The sequence below is a fragment of the Rhinopithecus bieti genome, unplaced genomic scaffold (assembly GCF_001698545.2).
Source record: "Rhinopithecus bieti isolate Rb0 unplaced genomic scaffold, ASM169854v2 scaffold_71999, whole genome shotgun sequence".
NCBI classification, from domain to species: domain Eukaryota; kingdom Metazoa; phylum Chordata; class Mammalia; order Primates; family Cercopithecidae; genus Rhinopithecus; species Rhinopithecus bieti.
Genome location: NW_016826903.1, coordinates 347,309 through 373,419, shown reverse-complemented (window position 1 = coordinate 373,419; position 26,111 = coordinate 347,309). Strand labels below are relative to the sequence as shown.

Here is a 26,111-nt window from a genome sequence, read left to right as displayed (position 1 = left end):
GGTACTTGGTGCTCCTGCCCACCAAGATAAATATGAAACCTGGCCCACAGTCTACAGTCTACTGGATGAGATCATTGCACATGATTATAACCAGTACTAGCTGAATATACACACGTATGCATTTATACACCTATACATGTGTAGATGTATATAAATGTGTGAATATGCACACACAGGGGGAGGGAGAGGTAGTGGTGAAGACGAATGTTCCGGGTAGAGGGCACATAGAGCCAAGATATGGAAAGCAAGAGAATCTAGAGCATGCAGATGAATGATGGGCAGTTTAGTCTTACCCACCAGTTTTTGAAGTGTGGCCCAAGACCCTTTCTGGGAGTCCCGTAAGGTCAAAACTATCTTCAGCTGTGTTGACACTTACATTGCTGGTGCAAAAGCAATGGCAGGTAAAACAACTGGTGGCTTAGCATAAATCAAGGCAGTGGCATCTCACTGTATCAGTGGTCATTATATTCTCTACTGCCACACACACAACTATTTTTTAAGTCAATTTTATCTAAGAGTGTCCTTGATGAAGCAGTAAAATTATTAATTTTATTAAACACTGATTCTTGAGTACACATCTTTTTAATGCCCCTTGTAACAAAATGTTACCCACTCATTCAGCACTTCCACTGCAGGCCAGAGTAGGGTGGTTGTCTTCAGGAAGAAAAAGTACCTGCGTGACTGAGCTGCAAGCTTAGCCACTGTTTTTCACAGAACATCATCTTTCCTTGAAAGAATGACTGAGAAAAACTATGATTACTCAGATTTGTGTATTTATAGACACTTTGTCAAAAATAAATACAGTGAGCCTGCTATTTCAAGGAAAACTGACGGTATTTGTTGCTAAACACAAATTTTGGGCTTTCAAGCAGAAATTAAAACTTTGGGGCCCGGTGCGGTGGCTCACACAGTGTAATCCCAGCACTTCGGGAGGCCGAGGCAGGCAGATCACCTGAGATCAGGAGTTCAAGGCCAGCCTGGTGAACATGGTGAAACCCTGTCTCTACTAAAAGTACAAAAATAAGCATGGTGGTGGGTGTCAGTAATCCCAGCTACTCGGGAGGCTGAGGCATGAGAATTGCTTGAACCCGGGAAGCAGAGGTTGCAGCGAGCTGCGATCGTGGCACTGCACTCCAGCCTGGGGGACAGAGACTCTGTCTCAAAACAAACGAAACTTAGGCTGGGTGCGGCGGCTCACGCCTGTAATCCCAGCAGTTTGGGAGGCGGAGGCGAGCGGATCATGAGGTCAGAAGATCGAGACCATCCTGGCTAACACGGTGAAACTCCATGTCTACCAAAAGTTCAAAAAAAATTAGCCAGGCGTGGTGGCAGGCGCCTGTAATCCCAGCTACTCGGGAGGCTGAGGCAGGGGAACAGCGTGAACCCAGGGGGCGGAGCTTGCAGTGAGCCCAGATCGCGCTACTGCACTCCAGCCTGGGCGACAGAGCAAGACTCGTCTTACTAAAAAAAAAAAAAAAAAAAGAAACTCTGTAAAACTTATATCCAGTATTTGGAGCTTTAGAGCATCTCAATAGTTAAAGACTTTTCAGATGAGAATGGCAATGACATTAACAAATGTGACATGTTGACATTTTTCTAAAGGGTGGTATTAAATGTGATATTTTGATATTTTCCAAATGACTAATGATGCATGATATTACAAAATGATGCGTAAAAGATCCTTTCAAGGTATGTGATAGGACAACGGACTTTAATGTAACAGCATTATGAAAAGTTCATTGATTGGTTTAAGATTCTATGTTGCAACAAACCTTTACAGCTGGTCAAGTTCTGATATAGTTTCAAAGACTATCCACAATTAACTGAAAGGGCTATTAAAACACTTCTCCCTTTTCTAACTACACGTCTGTGTAAGGCTGGATTTTCTCCACATAGTTCAACCAACACAACATACTGCAACAGAATGAATGCAAAAGCATTTATGAGACTCCAGCTGTCTTCCATTAAGACAGACATTAAAGAGATTTGGGAAAAAGTAAAACAATGTCACTCTTCTCACTAAATGTTTGTGCTTTGGAAATATTTATTTTTCATTAAAAATGTTCCTTTATGTTATCATATATCATATAATGGGTTTATTGTTATATTTAAACAAGTTTAATAAATATTTTTAAATTTCTTTAATTTCAATTTCTAACACAGTAAATATTGCTAGATACAATCTACATAAACCAAAGCTCTTTGGGGAATCTCACTAATTTTTAAGAGTTATGTAAAGGGGTCCTGAAACCAATTCTGCAGAACTGCTGATCTCGTGTCATAGGGGGCAGGCGAAGGGAAGGGGACATCATTGGTCTCCAACACTGGGATGGGGCATTCAGAGCTGACCTTCACGAGCCTATGAAGGGTGCTGAGTACCAAAATGGTATGGACAGATACGCCTTTTAGAAAAAGCAAGGACAGCATAAAAGTGTCTCTACTCCATGAACATATGATTCTGAAAACAAGTAAGTATAAGAAGTCAAACTGTAAGGCATTGAAGGTCCATTATTACAACCTAAAAAATGAAATACAAATTTCTATAAAAGAGCAGGAAGAGAAGAATATTAAAATGTAATGATTTAAGAAAGAAGAAAAGCATGGTCTTGCCAAATAGAACTACAACCAAATGGAATTCTGCAAAATGAGGGAAATCATTAGTAACAAAGTGCAGGGCTTTAAACTTCTAAAGATGCCAGAATCAAGATGTATTTCAGGCAAGTCTGGAAAATAAAAATAAAGGAGTCAGCAAAGAGCAATAAACTACAGCAGTAAAGCGGGAAAATGAATGCAGCCCAGAAAAAACGAACAAAAGCAGTTAGAAATAAACAACAAAAAGCAGTTAGAAATAAAAATAAGTAGTGACGAGAGAAAATTGGTTCCTATTGGTTGCTCACAAGGAACTTACAAACAGCCATCATTTTCTAAGTCAAAAAAAGCAATTATGGGAATGTAAACTAGTACAACCACTATGGAAAACAGCGTGGGGATTCCTTAAAGAACTAAAAGTAGGACCACCATTTTATCCAGCAACCCCACAACCCCAGTATCTACCCAGAGGAAAAGAAGTCATTATATGAAAAAGATATTTGCACAGGCATATTTACAGCAGCACAATTCGCGTTTGTAAAAATATGGAACCAGCCAAATGCCCATCAATCAACGAGTGGATAAAGAAACTGTGCTATATATATATATATATACCAAGAAAGACTAGTCTTTCATGAATGAATGAAATAATGGCATTTACAGCAACCTGGCTGGAACTGGAGACCATTATTCTAAGTGAAGTAACTCAGGAATGGAAAACCAAACATCCTAACTTCTCACTCGTAATTGGGAGCTAAGCTATGAGGATGCAAAGGCATAAGAACGATGCATAAGAGTGGACTTTGGGGACTTGGTGGGGAAAGGATGGGAGTGGAGTGAGGGATAAAAGACTACAGAGAATACAGTGTACACTGCTCAGGTGATCAGTGCACCAAAATCTCAGAAATCACCACTATATAACTTATTCATGTAACCAAACACTACCTCTTCCCCAAAAACCTATTGGGATAAAACAAAAAAAAGCAATTAAAAGAGTAGTTATAACTAAATGAGAAGGAGGTCCTATAAAGAACTCCAAAAGGGAGACCTTGGCGAGTTTCTCAAACTCTCTGGACTACAGTTTCCTCTTCCATAAAATGGGGAGTCCACGACGTACTTGACAGGGTTGGTGCAAGCATCATGGACTCTGGCGAAGGGCAGATGCTCAACAAATGAAAGCTGCAATTATTATCACTGTAGTTATGACCGCAGGGCCAAAGCAGGACCTACAGTTGTCACTGCAGTAGCCTAGGCCGGAAAGCTCTCCAAGGTCAAATATTAAGATTTCAACAATCACCAATGTGTGAACGTAGGAAGGAATTTGAATGGCTTTGGCCTTATGACTACAGTCACTCTGCTGATGAAAAAACTGCCCTTGACCAACCAAGGCCCGGATCTAAGTGGAAAGGCACACTGCCAAGCACAAGGAGATCCAAGCAATAAGAGATTTTAAAAAAACAAAGTCACTTTTCCTGAACAGCCAACACTGCCATGCCCGGACCTTTTACACACTATTACCTCCCAATTGTCAAAAGCAGACCAGATGTAGGCTTGTGTGCTGTTACCACCCACCTCCAACCCCACTGCACCCCACCACTGTCTTATGGACCAGGAAGCTGTCTCAGGGCTGAATTGCAAAGACGTGGTGTAGTCAGGGTCTCTACCTCTTGATCTGGGGCTCAGGACTCCTTCACTACCACACTGCCCAGCCCACAAGGACTAAGAGCCTGTCCAACAGATGTAAGCCAGTAGCTCTTCATCTAGTAGAGCAGCACACTGGGGATTCACAAATTAAAAGACAAAAACAGGCCCTGCAGTGGCTCACGCCTGCAATCCCAGCACTTTGGGAGGCCGAGTTGGGCAGATCACTTGAGGTCAGGAGTTTAAGACTAGCCTGGCCAACATGGTGAAACTCCATCTCTACTAAAAATACAAAAATTAACCAGGTATCGTGGCAGACACCGGTATTCCCAGCTACTAGGGAGACTGAGGCAGGAGAATCACTTAACTCCAGGAGGCAGAGGATGCAGTGAACCAAGATTACACCACTGCACTCCAGCCTGGGTGACATAGCAAGACTCCGTCTCAAAAAAGGACAAAAACAAAAAGCCCACTCAAAAGATTTTGACCCACCCACAGAAATAAACATGTCCAATTAAAAAAAAAAACAAAAACATGCTTTCTAGAAAGGTAAGACAGGAAGAAGAAAGGATTATTTTGACAGGGATAGACAATTAAGCCAAAAATGAGACCGCTCCCTTCCTTCACCTCCCATAGCTAATCAAACACCCAGTTAGGTTTTCCCTGATTGGCATGCCAGACTCTGCCCCAGGGACTGAGGATGCAAGCCAGCCTTTGTGCCCCTGAAGTCAGCAAGGAACTACAGCAGATCCTCAAATAGCATCATTGCATTATAACATTGATAAAAAGAAAAAAAAATCAATTCCCAGCTGGAGCCACTGTCTGTGTGGAGTTTACACATTCTCTCCATGTCTGTGTGGGTTTTCTCTGGGTACTCTGGTTTCCTCTTACAAACTTTACAAATACCTAACTCGAACATCCCAAAGATGTTGGAGTTAGGCATTTGTGTGTCTAACGGTCCCCATCGGAGTGGGTGTGAATGCACCTTGGGATGAAACTGCGTCCTACTCAGGGTGCACTTATCACCTTGTGCCCTGAGCTGCTGGGAGAGGCTCCAGCCACATGCTATTCTGCACTGGAATAAGCAGGTTAGAAAATGGATAAATGAATGGATACAAATTATTATCAAACAAAAATTCATAAAGTATAATCATACAAATGCAGGACATTAACAATGTGGTCTGAAAGTGCTCAATGAGCTGCCATATTCGTAATTGTTTTTAAACTGCATGGTGGGAGGAGATGCCCCTGGTAATTTTCACTGTGCAAACATGTATTCCTTGATTTAACCTGCCACCAACATGACCACCCTCACTCACTGATCCACCAAAAACTGGATCAATAATGATCTCACCTGTTATTAATTTTTCTTAAATGTATGCATAGCTCCCATTTACTTCAATGTTTAGTATTGGAAGTGTTTGGGGTCTTTATTTTGAGATTTGGTGATACTTTTGTGCCAGAAATATGCGATAGGAATTTAACTCGTTTATATCAATTAGCCTTCATAAAATTGGTTTCATTATACATGGTTTCACTTCAAGTCAGTTTCTGAGAACCCATGTATGAGGTTAAATGAGGACTTAGTGTACAGTCATGCACCATATAATGATGTTCTGGTCAACAAAGGACTGCATATATGACAGTAGTCCTCTAAGATTATAATGGAGCTGAAAAATTCCTATTGTCTAATGATGTCATGGCCATCATAAAACCATAGCACAAAGCATTACTCTGTGTTTGTGGTGATGCTGGCATAAGCACATATACTGCACTGCCACACGAAGAGTGTACAATGGTGTCCTAGGCCTTCACATTCACTTACCACTCAGTCACTGATTCACTCAAAGCAGTTTCCAGTCCTGCAAGCTCCATTCATGGCAAGTACCCTATACAGGTATACATTTTTCAAAAGTTTTATACGGTGTTTTTATTGTACCTTTTATATGTTTAGATACACAAATGCTTACCACTGTGTTATAACTGCCTACAGTATCTAGTACAGCAACATGCTATACAGGTTTGCAGCCTAGGAGCAAAAGGCTATAACCACATTGTCTAGGTTTGTAGCAGGCCATACCATCTAGGTTTGTGTAAGCACACTCTACGATATTCACACAACAAAACTGCCTAATGATGCATTTCTCAGGGCGTATCCCTGTCATTAAGTGAGGCATTGACCGTATATCTTGGTAGCTCCAGTAAGTACTGTGAAAGGGTACAATACAATACAGAGCAATACGGGGTACTATGGGGGCAGGTCATGAAGGGGCCTAACTAAGTCTGAAAGGCCAAATGCAAAGGCCCTGAGGTGTTTCAAAGCCTGGCACATCTAGAAGCTGAAAGGCAGTGGGGCAGGAGGACGGTCAGCAGGCGCCTGAGAGGTGTGGGGAAACCAGATTACACAGGGCCTTATGACCAGACTTTATACTCAACTAAGAGCACGGGACCCATCAACAGAGAAAAGTCATCCGACTTGCATTTTATAAGCCTATTGTGGCTGCAGTGTGGGGGCTGGAAGACTAGCATTCTCTGTGACCCTGGGCCAGCTTCTCAAATTCTCTGAGCTTCAGTTCCCTCTTCTGTAAAATAAGGATAAGCATAATGGTACCTACTATACAGGTTGTTGTAGGAGATAAATAAGTCAATATATGTGAAGACCTTAGCAATGTTAGCCTTTTTTGTGTGTGTGAAACTATTATACACAAACACAAGTTTCACAAAATAAAGCTCAAACTTACTACATGTAATTTACTCGAATGTCTTCCATTCTACTATTTTTTTATTTTGTTAAATGATGGGAGGAAAACCCTAAATTAATCTCAGAATGAGGTAACATGGGTCATGACCTGCAGCTAGAGATGGCTTAGACTTGGGTGATAGCAATGGAAGAGAGGGCAATAGAGTTGCCAGGACTTGGTGGATGATCAGATAGAAGTGATGAGGGAGAGGGAGGTATCAAAGATGCTCTCAAGCCTCTGGATTGATGACAGTGCCAATTTTGAGATGGGGGGCCCAGGAGGAAGAGCAGGTTCGTCTGTGAGAGGAAGGAAGACTGGGCTCCTCAGTGGAAGAGGATTTGGGTGGAGGTGACAAAAGGAACCTTCACTTATATACTTTCCCAACCTAGACACTATACAGAGAGATTTCACACCAGAATCGTAGTTATTAAAAAAGATGCATTTTCCCAGATTGCTCCGTGAGGGGGACAGCCTTTCTGAACCAAGCACAGCAGCAAGTGAATGAGGGAGGACTCTGGGATTTGGGGCTCCCGCCAAATGTCTTTCCTTATCTGACCAATATAAAGCAGTAATCACATTTAATTAGAATCCATTTGCCCATCTGTTTCCTCTACTAACCAAGCTGCTTCAGGGCAGGGACCGCCTGGTTTCATCAATCTCTTTATTCCCCAGACCTTCTTTGCATACTGCCCCACATGCTGCCTGTAGTAGGTGCTCAACAAGCATCTGGTGAATGAATGGTCATGACTCCACATGATGGAACTCCTGAGAAGGCCATTTCCAGTGCACAAAATTGAAGTGGAGAAAATGGGAGGAGGGATGCAGAATCTGTTAGGAGAATTCTGATCATTGAGGGCTGTAGGCCAGTGGTTCATGGCAAAAATGAGTCTGCAAAGAAAATGCTAAACTCTGAAATGGGCAATGGGCATGGGTCATCAATATAATGATCAGAAACATTAAGCAGATCTGGGAAGGAATCAGGAAGACAAAGGAAAAATAAAATAGGATGAGGCTATATAACATATAAATAAATAAAATTTGGTCTCTTCCAAAGATCGCCCTAAGTGTTTAACTCCTGACATCAATTCCCTTGCTATATTTTTCCATCAGCTCTACACCTCCAAGAAGCCTCCCCATTTTCAATCCTCTGCCACCCTCCAAACCCCAGCTGCCTCACATATTACTTTTTTCCATACGTACATGATTTATTTCCCTAATAAACAAACAGGAATGGTGTTACATAACTTCTTATCCACTCCACTGCCACCCCTTGCACAGAGGAGGCACTCAATAGTATATTCAATAGCTGATTAACTGATTTTGGCATTCACATTTTCGAGTCTCATTCCCTTTAGTTGCGAATGGTTTACTGAAGATATTATTTTTAATAGCAACAGCTGCATTTGTTCAGCATCTACCACACACCAGACATAGCTAAAGACTTTAAACACATCATCTCCTAGAATCCTCCATCTGCAGGGTTGGGGTAATTATCCCATTTTACAAACTTCAAGATTGAGGCTCAAGGAGACAACACAGTTAAATAAGTGGCAACGCTGGCATTCAAACCCAAGGCTACTTAACTCCAAGGCCAAACAAATGAATCATTACTCTAAAATTTTGGCACCATTATCCCTGGCACAGAAACACGAAGAAAAGCTCATCTGACCTGGAGGCAGTACTCTCTGCTCCCCAAAATATAATTAAAACTCAACTCAGAGAAAGCTTTTTTTAGGTTTGGAAAGGCCACAATTTATCAAGAGCCATTCATTCATTTCCTACAAATACACCGGTCAGGTCAAGCAACTCTGTGATTTTAAAAAGTGGAGCGTGTAATTGGCATCATTTGTTTCTGAAAGAATGTTTAACTTATGGTAAGAAAACCAATGATGTTCAGAACAATCAGATCATTAGCGATAGCTAGTTAGTAAAATAATCACAATATGCTAAAGCCTCCACATCTCCTATGCTACAGTCCCCCCAAGCTTCCATGTTCATTATTTTATTGGATCATCTCTAACTGTGAAGTAATTACTTGTATACCACTGTATACATGAGGAAAAAGTTAGAGTAAAGGAAGTTCAATGAGTTAATGAAGGTCATGTCTGTTACTCAGGACCCTTGGTTGTAAGTAACAAAACAAAACACCTTGGCAAAAGAAAATTTGCAATAAGGAAGAGCGGCCAGACAGGAGGGAATTTCCAGGCCAACACACTCCCTTCTCTGTTTCTCTCTGACCACAAGTTCCTCCTACTCCAAGCCAGCTGCAGCAAGCCAGTTTTCTCCTCCAGACAGGAAGCCAGGGTCACTGCAGCTTCACACTCCCACTTCTCTGGCTGCACCACCCCAGAAAAAAAGGCTCTTGGGCCTCAAGTTCAAAATTCCAGGGAGATGGGCTTGAACAAATGTGCACTACGCCACTATACCTCTCCCCAGCCCTATCTATGCTGGATGGATTGGCAGCAACACAACAGCAGCTCTGTCCAAAGACACCTATCCATCAAATCCTCTCCCATCTCCAGTCTGACCCCTTTTTAATATCTTTGACCTGGCAAGGGTTCCAAACGCATTAAAACTGGTTCTGTTTTTCCTTTGTAATTTCTACACAGGAGGCTGCTTCACATTCATTTGGGGCAGGGAAAGGCCCCATCTTAACATCTTATTACATGGCTGCAATTACTGTCTTGGATTTTCTTGAGGCATTCTGGTTCTCATAATAAATTCTTCCTTTTACTAAAAAAGATTTTTAATTAAAAAAAATTAATTATAATGAAAATTATACCAAGACCAAGAACACAGGGGACCAAGAACCATGCTTAGCAGGTCGCAATAATGGATAAGGGAGAAGTAACACCCCCGAGGAAGGGAGAATGCCAGTCCCAAAAGGAGGAAGGGGAATCAGGCAGATAAAGTAAGCAGAAATCCTGTACACACAACTGCTAAGCTCTGCTCTTCAGATCCCAAGTCCAATAATCTTGCTTCTTTCCATACCACAGTTTACATTATTTGGGCACTAAATTGTGAAGTACCAACAGTAAAGAACCACCAATATATAAAAGGTGCTAATTGTGCATAACGACATTTAGTGCAAACGGAATTAGAAAAGAAAGATCGGCTGGGCGCGGTGGCTCATGCCTGTAATCCCAGCACTTTGGGAGTCCAAGGCGGTGAATCACTTGAGGTAAGGAGTTCAAGGCCAGCCTAGCAAACATGGTGAAACCCTGTCTCTACTAAAAATACAAAAATTAGCCAGGTGTGGTGGTGCCCACCTGTAGTCCCAGCTACTCGGGAGGCTGAGGCAGGAGAATCGCTTGAACCCAGGAGGCGAAAGTTGCTACGAGCCGAGATCATGCCATTGCACTCTAGCCTGGGTGACAGAGCAAGACTCTGTCAAAAAGAAAAAAAAAAAGAAAAAGGAGAGAGATCTACATACCCATTTACATTCAAGTAGTATCCTAATATTAGAAATCTCTACAATTGTGTGCTAAGAAGAAACAAAAACTATTTCTTTACCAGTGAAAGTCAGACTAGCCTTCCCTGCCTCACAGCCCTCTGCCTTCCACCTTCCCTTAAAGCTGGCCAATGGGAGCCTCTCCTTAGGTCCAGGGTTTCTTTGTCCTCTACTCAGCTGGAAGGTTCACCTGGATGACAAAGACCTTTCTTCCAAGGAAGAAAGCAGGAATCAGAAACACAAAACACATTTACAAAGGTGACCCCAGTAGCTCAGCTTCCTACAAATGCCGGAGGGCTAACAAAAGATGCTGGTGTATCTCCATCGACGTGTGCTCAACACTCTCACAAAACCAGCTCGAGAATAAGACCACCCAAGCATGAAGCAGAGAGCTCAGGAAGGGAAGTGGGCAGGGGCTGTCACCCTACTGCTGCCTTACGACTGCCATAATCCAATTGGTTTTTTCTTCTCTAATTTAATCAAGCACTGAATTGAGCCCTTGCTATCTGGCAGGCACTATTCTAAGTGCTTTATAAATATTCTTTGCTTCAGTTGGTAGAAATCAGCTCCCAATAGCATCATTGACTGCACATGGTTATGGCAACTTCTAAAAAGAAATCTAGAGAACAAGATTTTTAAAATTCTTCTCAAAGGCCTAACCTAAACCTAGATGGCTGAAATCAACTCCAGTTTCTCTAGTTCCAGCACTTTGCTTCTCTTCTTGAGTCCACTTTATTCTTCTCCTTCCACAGAACAGATAAAGGTTAATATTTATTAAGCACTTACAGTGTACCAAGCACTTTATATCCATTATCTCCGCTGATTCTCATAGCAACCCTAGAAAGTAATGCTTTTATGCTCTTTACAGAAGAAAAAACAGGCTGAAAGACTCACCAGGCTAACTTGCCCCCAGGCCAAGTGACAAGCCAAGATCCCAGCCCCAGCAGGCTGACTCCACACTCCTTCTCCTACCCACATCGAAGTACCATGCTAGACAGCAACTCTTATATGGTGTCATTGGAAAAGCCATCTTTCACAAGAACACATATACTGCCCCTCCAAATTGTTTCTAATTGAAGTGAAATGCATATATCAGACATTTTAAAGTACATAATTCAAGCCATGTAGACATTCACAATGTTGTGCAACTGCCACCTTTATCTAGTTTCAAAACATTTTCATCACACCAAAAGAAAATCAGTATACACTTGGCAGTCAATCCACACAACCTCTTCCCTCCAGCCCCTGGCAACCACTACTTTGCTTTTTCTGTATCTATGGATTTACCTATTCTGGATAATTTGTATAAATGGAATCATACAATATGTGGCCTTTGGTGTTTGGTTTCTCTTACCAATAACATGTTCTTTCCATTTATGCAAGTTGTGGCATATATCTGTACATCATTCCTTTTTATTGCTGAACAACATTCCATTGTATAGATATAGAAATACCACATTTTGTTTATCCATGTATCCACTGATGGAGACCTGGATGAATTACTTCTACTTATTGACTGTTGCTAATAGTGCTGCCATGAAGATTTGGGTTCAAGGATTTAAGTCCCTGATTCAATTCTTTTGAGTACTGGGTCTTATGATAATTCTATGTTTAACTTTTTAAGGAGCCACGCCCTTTAAAATATTTTAAAAATATTTTAAAATTGGAAATTTAAAATTCTGCAAAGAAAAGTCAAAAGGAAACTGAAAACAAAATGCAAACCTCAATGAAATCAAAGGAGATAACCAGTCTCATCTCATTTGAATAAGTTCAAATCTGGGCAGAAGAAATCCAAACAGTACACTTCTACGTTTTTGAAAGGCTAAGAGAAAAGATATGTAATTCTACCAAATAACTAAGAAAGGGGTTGCTGTATCTCCAGGATATTTTTAACAACAAAATCACACCTAAGCCAGGGCTCCACTAGGAGCCATGTGACTGGCTATAAGACTTTTCAACCAAAGAAAACAGTCAAGAGGACAACCACAGGCCATTAACAGGGGTGGCTTTCTGTGATCAGAGAAGGCTGAATTCCCACCCTGGTTCTCATTTTTAATAAGACCACTCTTCTCTTTGGAAAGATATAAGTCTCTAATGTCAAAAAATGCCAGCACTCTTTTAAAAACCATCTTGTGTCCCATCCCTTAAAAGACTACTTTTAATTAGTTCTAAACTGTCAGCACTACTTTAAGAGTGGCTTGCTGGAAATTTAGCCTGGGACCAAGGGAAAGACACACAAGCATCAGAACCAACCCAGGGTCACATATGCCCTTGTCCTGCATCTGGTCTTTCAGGGTTTTTATGAGGCCTAGTCAGCAATGATCTTAACTGGGAGGACAGTGGCAAGATGGGAATGCAGAGGGACTGTAACAAAAGAGGATGCACGAGTGCCTTTAAATTACACGAAAAAAAAAGTTATCTGAAGAACACAGAAAGCAAACTACAAATGACAAGACTGAGTCTTCGGATAAAAGCAAGACACTGACATGACAGGAATGGCTGGCAAATCAGGTAACAGGCAGATGACTTGGCAGCATTCACTGGGCAGGTGTTCAATTAGGCAGGAAGTGGGCTGAAAACAACTCAATTAATTCATTGTGCAGCATGCCTGTCCAAGAGAACAAGATAAACCTGAAACATCAATGGCAGACCAGAGATTAACTCCACAGCTCCACCTTTTGCAAAAATAGGGGCTAACAAAGATGCATACGCAAAATATAAAATTACACCAAGATGAGCTCTGGTAAGCTCTTTAAAGGTTCGGACTAAAACCAAGGCAAGGAAGGAAACAAAGCAAGAAGGCAGCTTATTATGGATCCAGAAAAGCCATTCCTTTCTCATGAGTGGCTCTCAATGGCCAGCCTCAGATATAGGCAGCCCTCAGAACTTGGGTTGGTAAGTGTGACAGGTACAAACACAAACACATTTAAAAAGTCAACAGCAAAGTGATGGGCTCACCCTTACTTTTAATATCCCCTATGTGTGAGGCTCTCCCAAGCTGAGACTTAACTCTAATGCCAGACCTACTGTCTGAATACATTAGAAAAAAATACCATAAAACCATGAGGAGTCATTTGGCAGAGTCAGAAAAAGAAAGTTACCCTACGAACATAAAATCAAGGAAAGAAAAGCAAAGGTTAGCAGGGCCTACATCTGGCAGAGCTACTACAGGTCCTTACTGGAAAAGGGGACTCACAACCCTTGCAACCCGGATGGCATCACTCAGGCCTGATGAGAAACAAAGCATGCTGCAGGTGGCGCAGAACGTTTGTACTAGAGGCAACTGGGCAACTCCCTTATCCTGAAGTTTAGGAATTCAGCAACGCATCCACGGCAATTGTTAGCAACAGCAAAGCCAGGTCTATAATTCTGGGCTCCTGGAAAGACCTTCCACTAATAATACTGACAATGATGATGACAGTAACAGCTCTTATTTACTGAAGAGTTTAGGAGCAGACATTGCACTGAGGGTTTTACATGTTACCCCGTTTAATCCTCTCAACAACTTACAAGGTAGCAGTTCTCTTATTAACCCACTTTACGCACAGGGTGCAGAGAGGTTAAGGCACCAAAGTCAAACACCTTGCTGGAAGCACAGGCAGGACAGGAACCTAAATCCAGCTAAACGTTTCTGCTGTTGACCATTATACTTAACTGTCCCTAAACTACATTGCTTCCAAACAAGGGAGAAAGGCTATTTTCAACTAAAGTATAAACCAGCAAGTTTCAACCATTAGACAATTTTTCATATACACCACCTTTTCCTATCAAGATACAAAGACAATCTGCACTTTGGGATATAAAGAACAAAATTATTTTAACTTTGAGGAGAAAGAAGGCTCAAGACTCTCCAGCCTGGAAAAGAGAACTGAACAGAGACCCAGACTTGCAAATTGGGGGCTAAAGCCAAAACCAAGTCTCTTTGGGATTTCTGTCCAGTGCCTTGCACCTTTGGCATGTCACGTATTTTCAAGGAGTTCGTTCTAAGTGCACAGTGGTGCTGCTAGGCTCAGTGAATGATTTCAGAAATCAGTATTTACCAAATCTTGGAGTTTCCACTAAAATTATCACTGTGCCAGACACAAAACCACCAGTTTAAGCATATACATTGCTATATTCAGTTTTAGGAAACTGTTATTTTTGATGAAAACACAAAGCACCTGGCTTTCCTAAGAAATGTCATTTATATTCTCAGATTCCACACGCAGCCACACCTCTGGAAGATGCTGTTTTCTCTAACTGGCAAAACCAGGACATCTCTTTGTATGCACACACCTGCTCTGTTGCAACATTCACTTCCTTTCACTGCCACAGCCAAACCACAGATTAGAGCTACAAGTTTAGCTCAAGATCAACAGCCATCACAGATCTGTAACTCTGGAAGGGGCCTCCTGCAGTGAGCCTGGCTCCAGCTGGTGCTCTCGGACCCAACATGAGTCACTTAATCTCTCTTAATCATGAAACGACGGGCAGCAGATAATGCTTAGTAACTGCTTATCAGATGCCAGGCACTGTGCTAAAGCTACTAAACTCGAGCTAACTCATCTTATTGTCACAATACCTGAGGTAGGTGCCCTCATCATACCCTGACTAAAGATGGACAAAGTGAGGCTTAACAAAGTTACCCAAAGTCACACTACCACAATACTGCACAAACAGAATTCAAACCCAGGTTTCTCAGACTTTAGAGCCCAAAAGCACTTCACTATCACACTCGTTGTCGTTCTGCTTTCCTCATTCATAAAGCAAGGGCAAGAATACCTGTCATTTCCTTGTAGAGACAGTATTCTGCAAATTGTCCTTAACATCATTCTGACTATTCTTCCAGTCTGAAGGGTGAACTGTTACAAATTCTCCCAGACAGATCAACCAACCAGCCAAGTACTCAGCAATGGACTAAGGATAAAGGGAACATAAAAGAGAGAACATCCCTGCCGTCAAGGACTTCGCAATCTAGCCAACACCAATCGAAGCCATCATCTCTCTCTCAGATATTTTGACCACTGATCCACAGTCAGAAGCGTATTTCTATTATGGCCTGGGAGGGACGCACCTACACACAGCCTTACTGTGTGTGATACACTGACATTTTTCACCGTTCTGTTTCATTTAAAAATGTATCAAGCCACTAAATCAATTCTGTGACTGTGGATTGTGATTAACAGTTTGAAAAGCCCCAACTCTAGCCCCATTTTAGCACAAACTTTAAAACAAAAACAAAATGTCAGGAAGTTCTTCCTCAGACCTAGTTTGTTTCTTGGGCTATCAAGTTAATTAGATTTGTATCGCTGGATAGGTCCTCAGGGGCAGATGCACCAGCATATCTGATCTGTGAAGGGTGTAAAAAGTGAACTCCTGAAGGCCCACATTCAAATGCTGACTCTCTGGCATGTTAGCTATGTGACTTCTCCAGATTTTGGTCTATAAAACAGAAGATAATACCACTCACCTCTCTGGCTTGTTACAAGGGACCTACCTGGTACTGGTCCTGTCTTTCTCAGCAGAGGGGCTATGGGCATGGGGGAAGGGAAACAAGTCTGGTCATGTGGCACAACCAGTTTACACAGAGGACCTGTGGCAGTCAATTCCGCCCCTCTGCCTGCTACCATGTTAAGTGATCCGAAATCTTTCAAATCTTTTATGTAGGCATCCGTTGTATTCCACATGGAAGTACAATACATAAGATGCCTAAGACATAACAGGGCATAGGCCAAGTCTCTGCCATTGCAGAGCTTGCTGTCAAGCTGGGCAGGTGGCCAGGTAAACAGGTAACCATAACTTACTGCACCCGGTGGTATAACAAGTCTGGGAGTCTGAGGAGAGAGTGTCTCATGCAGGGAAGTCTAGTCCTTGATCCCATTTGCAATTCTTTTAGCGTGAAAAACCACATCTTGCAAACTTCTAGTTTATAACGCATTAAGACTTAAAAACCACTACCACCACACTGAGGACAAGAATCCTTGTCTGTAGCCACAGCAATAAGAGGGCTATCAACTCCAGGTCTATCTCCCCTATGAGACACTAAATTCCTTGAGACCTGAAGTTAAGAGAATTGCTCAAGATCACACAGCAAATACACAAAATTGGAAACCCCAAAGATCAAAAATTGCAGGTCACTTTGCTGGTTCCTCTGGAGCTTCCCCTATACTTGTCTAGGCTCAAACATAAAAACTAATGTGGAAAGGAGAGAGGGGAAGGGAAAAAAGGTCTGTCATTAAGTGACCAAAAATGTAAGAGCTGGCCAAGCACGGTGGCTCACGCCTGTAATCCCAGCACTTTCGGAGGCCGAGGTAGGAGGACTGCCTGTCCCAGCTCCTCAGGAGAATCGCCTGAGCCCAGGAGATGAGCTGTGATCACACCACTGCACTCCAGCTTGGGTTACAGAGTAAGATCCTGTCTCAAAAAAAAAAAAAAAAGACTTAACCACTAGACGCTGAGTAGGTCTTTTAAGAGGTGAGACCATGCTGGGCATAGTGGCTCATACCTATAATCCCAGCACTCTGGGAGGCCAAGGTAGGTGGATTGCTTGAGCTCAGGAGTTCAAGATCCCATCTCTACCAAGAATATAAAAAATTAGCTGGACATGGTGGCACATGCCTATAGTCCCAGCTATTCGGGAGGCAGAGACAGGAGAATTGCTTGAGCCTAGGAGGCGGAGGTTGCAGTGAGCTGAGATGAAGCCACTGCACTCCAGCCTGGGTGACAGAGCAAGACCCTGCAAGAGATGAGACCAGAAAACCTCAAATTTAGACTTTTTTAAGTCTTTTCAAGATAATTATACAATTAGTGAAAGTGTGTGTGCTACAAGTGCTGACATGTCCAATATGTACATTTAAAATACCCCGCTTTCTAAAATCATGTTTTGGCATTTTCGCATTTTTAAAAATCCGGGGCATTTCTCAAAGGCTGTGTGGTTAACATGGACTTCCTTAGTTTTGGTTTCCAGTAAATGAAACAAATATCAGCACCCCGTTCCAAAACCAAAAAGAATGGGAAAATCTTGGAAAGATTCTAGCTGAAAAAGGGTTTTTAAGCTTTATCCTCTCCCTCTTGTTCTGGGGGAGGAAGTGTGCAGGGAAGATGAGTTACTAATGCCCTTCAGGGGAGGGGAGTTTCTCAGGCCTCAGCCTGTGTAGCTGAGATCTGTGCTTTCTTCAAGCCATCCTAGTTGAAAAATAAAGACAAGCAATTACAACACATTGAGCCCTGGGTGATCTCGCATACATTATCTCATATATATCTTACCACAGTCTCTTCTAGATTGTACTATCATCACCAAATTATAGGACACAGATTCAGAAAGGTTCAATAACCAGCTCAGGCTCACAAAGCCAGGAAATGGCCGTCGGGAGGGAAGTTAGGATGGGTCCACACATTCCTGATGGAGAAGAGAACCCCACTGTGTAGGCGAGCCCCAGGGCATTTGAAGAGGGCATTCTTTCACTTTTGGAATACAAGCTGATTTTAAACAAACACCTCCTCGGCTGTGTTTTATGAAACTTACAGGGGAAGCTATGCTACAGAAGTATGCTACCTAAGACTGACTTCCCTTAAGAATCCCCATCTGTAAAATGGAGATGATGATGACTCCCTGGGAGCACTGGACAAGACTTTCTGGGCAAAGTCCTGAAAACTCTGACACTCAAACACAAATGACCTGCAGCAGCAGCATTACTGCCAGGCCCCTGGAAGTAGCTTATGGGGACAAACTGAAGAGAAAGGCAAAACACACACTCCCCACTACAAAAGTGTGTTTAGTCCTCCAATATGCAGGGAAAGCACCGAGTACTGAAGATGAGGAATGGTGGATCAACAGCTGGTGCACACAGAGGAGGTGGTGCATCCGATGCGGTCACCACCTATGTTAACTCACTGATCTCGCCCGCTCACTGCACTAATCCAAGGTCTTGGGCAAGGACCCACCAAAAAATAGAAAAATAACGAAACAGGAAAAAAACCCAACAAAGGGTAAAAACTCAGAATTCTGTGATACAGTCACATCAGAATGACATCATAAAACATAACTCCAGTTCCACAAAGACAGATGCTTCCCTGGGCTGGGCAGCCCACATCCGCAACACCCACAGCTGGCCTCCACTCAGAGGAAAGTTGCACTCAACTCACAATGGGCCAAGGAGCCACTACTGTGCTGCCACTCCCAGCTGGCCAGAACACCTTCTCCCAGGGCTCCTGAGACCACTGTGCTGTGGAGCAAAAGGACCACACTCTGATCAGAAGATCTTACATTTGAATCTCAAGCCCTGCTACTTACACAACTGGGTCTGTCTGCAAATTACTGCACCACTGATTCTCAGGTTTTTTCCTCTGTAAAATGGAGAAAATAATAACCACTTTCTGAGCTTGTTGTGAGGATTAAATGAGATAATCTGCATAAAAGGCAAGGCACACAGCAACTGAAGCTATTATCCAACTTGAAGCAGAGGCCAGCTAATATTGGGTAAAAATTAAATTTGATTCCCCGAAAGAAAAAAGTTCCATAAAGTTAGTGAGGATCAGTACTTTTCAGAAAATTTAAGGAAGTGAGGTGGAAAAACTCCATTTCCCCCATTCCTAAAGGGTTTTGAAGCCCACCCACTCCTGGCTCTCCTGCAGGAATAGAGAACTGCAGTATCTCGTTACCTCCAGACTCTTCCCACTTTATAAATACACCCTACGACCAACCAGAGAGTGCTTGCTGCCAACCTCCTGGGCAAATGCATCCAACAGGATTGGATCTGGAAATTAAATGTCCATGCAGCCCAGCCATACTCAGTTCAAAATAGATATCTGTGACCTACTTAGTCTTCGAGTACCATTCTCAAAGCCAAAAAACAAGACAGGGCCGCTGACTTCAGCAGAGCCCTGCATGGGCCCCCGCTTTCCTGTCAGATGAAACGTGCACTGCAACAGTGATGACTCAAGAAATTATCTCAGGATAGCTGGACAGAAACCGCAGCCTGGAAAGAGCTGATTCAAACAGTTGTAAAAAAGCAAAAAGTCACAGAAGTCCCGCCGACAGTTTATCCTCTCTGACTATCCCCAATAGTCCATCTTCATCCACTTGGACTGAGGGCTGCACATCTCACGACAGGGGCTTCTCAAGCTGTCTATCCCTAACACTCACATTGGTCTAAGTATACATACCTTCCCATAAAACAAGGCCTACTGTACCTTCATGTTCTACAAAGCATCAAGCACAGAAATGGTCCAATAAGGAGCAAGCACCACTCAAGGGGGACCCCTCCCCTCCCCAGGGGCAGACCACTGGGTTCCAGCCCACTCACATGCTTGGCTGCTCAAGATTAGAGAACAGAAACAGACATTTGCAAAAAAAAAAAAAAAAAAACTAGGAAGACAGACAAGACCAGGGAAAGTTGCTGTGTACTTTCAACCACCGCAGAGTTACAGAATCATCTCCTAAATTACAACTCATTTCACCAAGAAGATGAGAGTTTTGGGGAGAGTGGATCCAAGGAATTTAGCAGGGGCAAATTTCAGTGAAATCCTAGAGCATTCAGCACCAGACAGAAAAATACTATGTAGACAGTGGAACATTATATTTCACCAGCAAAGCGATGGTGGAGGAAACAAGCTGGTGCCAAAACAAAAAACAAACAAACAAAAACCACACGAAATAAAGCAAACCTGCTGCTCTTCACATCCGCATCCAACCTCCTCATATCTCCGAGGTCAGCCCCACTCTTCCCACGTACCATTGTACACTCGAAATTCTCACCAGAGAAACTTCCTTGAGAGCCCTGTAGTTTCCTCAGCACGTTTTCCCCACTTCACGACATTTAATCCTCACTATCCTGGGAGGCAGGTAGAACAGGCATTTTTATCCCTCACTGAGAAATGAGGAAATTGAAGCCAAAGTCTGTCTACCACATGGCACAATCAGGACTAACGTACAGACTAATTCCCAAGTTCAATGTGCGTTCTCCAAAACAACCCAGACCTGACAAGGCCACGTATCTGAGCTCTAGGCCACTGCCCTTTCCACTGCACTGCTGAGAACCTTCTAGAGTCAGAATTCCGACACACAACCCTCTCAGCACAGCAGCCCACTCTTTAACCTTCTCAAGAGACACCAGAGCTCACAAACCAACCGTGGCATCCGCCGACAGGCAGCACCTGCGTCAGTCACACGCCCTAAGTGCGGCTGACCACCACCTCACTGGCAAACACACACAATCCAACCCCTAGAGTTTCAAAAAAGGGCCATATACTAGCAAATGGCTTTCTACAGTCAAATGATGGGCAGAGGCAGAAAAGTGATCATGGACTCCAACTGTTATATACCATAGATCCCAGGAACCTGAGACCTTTCTGAGTATGTCAGTTCTGGGTTCAAATCCCGTCTCTGAAGCTGACTAGCTCTATGACTTTGGGCAAGTAGCTTTGTTTCTGTAAGTCTCAGCGTCCTCATTTATCACATAAGAGGTTCCAAAGAAAAGATCTCTCAGGAGATGTGGTTAAGACCACAAAACTGTACACTTAAAAATGGTTGATGAGGCAATTTTTTTTATTGAGACATGGTCTCGCTGTCTCCCAGGCTGGAGTGCAGTGATATGATCATAGCTCACTGCAACCTCAGCCTCTTGGGCTCAAGCAATCTTCCCAACTCAACCTCTAAGCAGCTGGGACGACAGGCACACACCACCATGCATAGCTAATTTTTTAAAAAAATTTTTGTAGAGAAGGGGTCTCAGTATGTTGTCCAGGCTGGTCTCCAAATCCTAGGCTCAAGTGATCCTCCTGCCTCAGTCTTCCAAAGGGCTGGGATTATAAGCATAAAACACCACAATCAGCCTAAAGAAGGAAGTCTTATGTATATTTTACAATAACAAAAATTAGGTTAATATTTGTTTGCTTTTAAGAAACAGGGTGGGTTTTGCTATGCAGCCCAGACTGATCTCAAACTCCTGGGTTCAGGTGATCTTCCCAACTCAGCCTCCTGAGTAGCTGGGCCTATAGGTACAAGTCACCACACCCAGTATATTTTGTTTTTTTAAAATAGGAATGTCATAAGTTCACAGTGAGAATTAAGTAAGATACTGTAATGGCAAGTTCTTACATTGTCTGGCACATACTAAATCCTAACAAATAGCTGTTTATTAATCATAATTTTAATAGTTATAAAGACAGTACATGCTCAATGTAAACAAAATGCTTGAAAACTCTCCTATAATATGAAAATCCAGAGATGACCACTAAAATAAAGTACTTTATGGTCTTTTCCTACACATAGATATTTCTTAACAAATTTGGAATATAACTGACATAAAATTTTGTAGTTATGATCCATTCTTTTCTGCCTTACTTATAAATACAAAAACTTCTCACAACATCATCCAGAAATAAAAAGGCTTTGTTCAAGGAAAGGATAAAAAGTTGTGTGAAACTTGAGAAAAGAACAAGGAGATCAGGTTGAGCAACTGGAGACACCCGCCTCCAGAGCCAGAACGGAGATTTAGCCAAATCCTCCACCACCTGCTCCTCGTCTCTGCCTCCAAGTTGACCCAGAAAGCAAGAACTCTGGGGGTCTGGCCAGACGGGCCATCAGGGAGCACCAGGGCTGAAGCATGTTGAGTTCTGGGGAAGCCCTGTATTTATCAGGCTGGCTGGGACAAAAAGTTCACGTTCCCTGTGCCTAGACCAGCTCTACCCTCCAGGAGCTCCCACTGTGACCAGAGAGACAGGTGCAAGGGGCTGCCCAGAGTGGGTGAAGAGGTGAAGGGAGACCCTCATGCCAATCATTTCATCCAACCCTCCAGGTTAAAGATGAGACAACTGAGGCCCAGGGAAGCAAGTAATTTATCCAAGACAGCAGTGATGAAGTCAGAACTTAATGTTCCAGTCCCAATCTGGATACCAGAAGACCAACTTCTCAAGGTTCTAAGTGAAATCACAGCATGCTGCCTACTCAGAGCCCAGCAAAGATGTCAGAGCCCACATCCAATACATCCTGTCCATGAACAAGTACGTATTTACTAGATGCTGGGGGCATGTCAGCAGAGACAAAAGCCACCCCTGAGCGTAGGACAAGGGGGTTGTCTTATGAGAAGGGAACAACTGGAGCCCTATCTGGCTCCCACTCTTGGGCAAGGCCTCTCTGTTCTAACGATAACAAGGAAGCAAAGCCTGCCTCCACAGATTCTGAAGGAACGCTACCTGAGTCAAAACTTCCTGTAGCACTCTGGCAGAGAAAGCTGTGCAATTTAAAAGGCAGTTCCTCTAAGGAAGCTCTTTTGATGTGCTAAGGGAAGCACCCTAAAAATAACTCTGGAATTACACACTCACAAAACACATTTGTAACACTCACTTTTCTAGCTAGGAATCATCTTCACAACTTTCATTTTGGATGGGTGTGTTTTGTTTGAGAGGAAGGAGGGGCCCCAAAGGCAACTCCTGAAATACTACAGAAGAGCAGCTGCTCCTGGCACTGGAGAATTCTATTTCCATCTCCACTTACACATAATTATCTTCGAAAGCGATGCTCCCCAGAGGGGTCACAGTGACATCGGCCTCCCAGATAACCTCCCCAAGCAGGGTGCTTCTGACACTATCTTGGTAAGTAGAGGCAAGACAGAGAGGCTGAAATCAGGCCCTCGCATAGCCCACTACCCCAGAGCCCTCATTAAACAACGGCCAGGACCCTTCCTTTGGAGGCGAACAGGAAATTAAATGTCAACCGGATAAGGATATTTCCCTTCAACTCCAAGGCCAAGGAATCTGAAGTAGTGATTCCCCCAGTAACTGGGCAAACTGAACCGGCACAGGCCACAGACCAGCAGGTCAGGCTCACTGAGGGTCAGCCTCTGCTTGGAGTTCCTTCTTTTTAATGACCAATACTCAGATTGCAGGCTGAAGTGTTTTTATGACAAACAAGAACAACAATGTGTGAACACTCTGTAGGCCAGTAACAAGGCTGGCAGCAGAGGGCCCTGGGCCCACGTATCAAGACCACACAGCCATCTACTCACTGTCTCCAAAGGTCCTCTTGGATGCTCCTCCCTGTCCTACATTTTCAAGGCCAAATGTGGCCTACTGACCAGGGGAGCTGACTCAACTCTTTTCACTGCATAGTGATTTTATACACAGAAGAATCCTGGAAGCACAGAAGAATCCACATAGCTTGCACACTGACCTCAGCATTTTCTAAATCTACCCAGGTTAAAGACCACCTGGATGGCAGGCATGGCATTCACCAGGCAGGCCCAGGGCTTAAGAGGTCGTGGGGGGAAGAGCCCAGCAGTTCACATGTGTGAGGCCCTGCAGCTCACAGCAGGGCAGCTATGCACACAGTTTCCTAGCAATTTCTGCCACCACAGTCTTGTCTGTTTGCTCTCTCTTCTTCGTGCTTGTGGTTTCTGTGTGGGTGGGTAGGTGAAAAGCATACAGAAAGGGAATGGTAGTGGATCAAGGGTCAGTACAGCACTAACATTTTTTAAAAACCTGCCTAGAAACAGTTGCTGCAAAATATCTAGGCACACACACAGCTCAGCTACATCCATCTGAACTTGGAAAAGTCTTCAATGAGCAGCCCACACTACCTGCTTTCATTCATGCTCACAGGCACAACAGTGGCTCCCATCTTATTAGAGCAAAGGTCACAGTCCATGCAAAGAAGGACCTCTTGATCCTCATCCTTTTATTTACTCCCAACCTCTCCCTTTCCTCCCCTGACACAATGGACTCAAATTGCACTGTCCCTACACTTCAGGGCCTCTGCCTGAGCTGTCCCTTTTATACAGGATCCTCTTCCTCCACACAGCAGCTCCTCCCTCTCTCCCCCTTCTCCAGCCCCAAGTGCACACATTCCTTCTCAGCAAGGCCCTCCTTGATCATCTCACCTTCCCCTCTGCTGCAGGACTCTTCCAGCTTTTCAGCAGTCACCAATAACTCACATACCACCTGGGCAGAATGGAGTCCCAAAAAACTCTTGTCCACCTGGAACCTCAGAATATGAGCTTATTTAGAAATAGGGTCTTTGCAGATACAATCTTTTAAGATGAGCCGGGCGCGGTGGCTCAAGCCTGTAATCCCAGCACTTTGGGAGGCCGAGACAGGCGGATCACGAGGTCAGGAGATCGAGACCATCCTGGCTAATACGGTGAAACCCCGTCTCTACTAAAAAATACAAAAAAACCAGCTGGGCGACGAGGCGGGCGCCTGTAGTCCCAGCTACTCGGGAGGCTGAGACAGGAGAATGGCCTCAACCCGGGAGGCGGAGCTTGCAGTGAGCTGAGAGCCGGCCACCGCACTCCAGCCTGGGCGGCAGAGCAAGACTCCGTCTCAAAAAAAAAAAAAGAAAAAAAAAAAAAGATGAGTGCGATGGTTAATTTCATGTGTCAACTTGACTGGGCCATGGGTGCCCAGACTTTTGGCCAAAGATTATTCCTGGTATGTCTGTGAGGGTGTTTTTTGGATACGATTAACATTTGAATGGGCAGACTGATTAAAGCAGAATGCCTTCCCTCATCTGGGTGGACTTCATCCAATCAAATGAAGACCTGAACAGAACAAACAGCCTAAGCAAGAGAGAACTCCGCTTGCAGTGTATGTAAGCTTGAGCTGGGACATCGGTCTTTTCTGCCTCTGGACTGACCTGAACTGAGAAACTGGCTCTTCTTGGGTCTCAAGCCTGCGGACTTTTGGACTAGAACTTACACCATTGGCTCTCCTGGGACTCAAGGTCTCAGTACCTGGATTGGAACTGACACCACTGGCTCTCCTGGGTCTCAAGGCCTCCGTACTTGGATTGGAACTTACACCATTAGCTCTCCCCAGTCTCAAGCTTGCAGACTGCAGCTCTTAGGACTTCTTAACCTTCATAACCACGTGAGCCAACACCTTACAATGAATCTCTTTATATACATACACATGACCCTATTGATTCTGTTTCTCTGGAGAACTTTAACACAATGAGGTCATACTGATGCACAGTAATGTACAGACAGGTAACACTAATATATTGTACACTTAAAAATGGTTAAGATGGTAAATTTTATGGGGTTTTTTTGCCACAGTTAAAAAAAAGGCAGTTGTGAAAGGAAAATAAATCTTGGGGCCCCCAAATCACTAAGCTAAAGGGAAAAGTCAAGCTGGGAACTGCTTAAGGCAAACCTGCCTCCCTTTCTATTCAAAGTCATCCCTCTGCTCACTGAGATAAATGCATATCTGCTTGCTTCCTTTGGAGAGGCTAATCAGAAACTCAAAAGAACGCAACCATTTGTCTTTTATCTACCTATAAGCTGGAAGCCCCCTCCTCATTTCGAGTTGTACCACCTTTCTGGACCAAACCAATGTTCATCTTACATACACTGATTGTCTCATGTCTGCCTAAAATGTATAAAACCAAGCTATGCTCAAACCCCCTCGGGCACATGTCATCAGGACATTCTGAGGCTGTGTCACAAGCGCATGTCCTAAACTTTGTCAAAATAAACTTCCTAAACTGACTGAGACCTGTCCTCAGAGAGTCAGAGTTCACACAGTCATACTAGAACAGAGTGGGCCCTAATCCAATGACTAGCGTCCTTGTAAGAAAACAGAGACACAGACCGTAATGGTAATTTTAGATGTCAATTTGACTGGACTAAAAGATATCCAGATAGCTAGTAAAGTACTACATCATCTGGGTGCTTCCAGAAGAGGCTGGCATTTGAATCAGTCGACTAAGAAAG

General features: G+C 43.4%; 1 long non-coding RNA gene across 4 annotated transcripts in view; it reads right to left on the bottom strand.

The window, feature by feature from the left end:
- LOC108523167 (uncharacterized) overlaps positions 1 to 26,111 on the bottom strand; it is a 93,805-nt gene that overhangs the window by 28,422 nt on the left and 39,272 nt on the right. The window contains exon 1 of one of the 4 annotated variants that reach the window (XR_001883734.1): positions 20,159 to 20,449. The exons of the other annotated variants lie outside the window; for them this stretch is intronic. This is a non-coding gene — a long non-coding RNA (uncharacterized LOC108523167). Of the gene's footprint in view, positions 1 to 20,158; positions 20,450 to 26,111 lie in introns of those variants that run through there. 4 annotated transcript variants of the gene reach the window in all.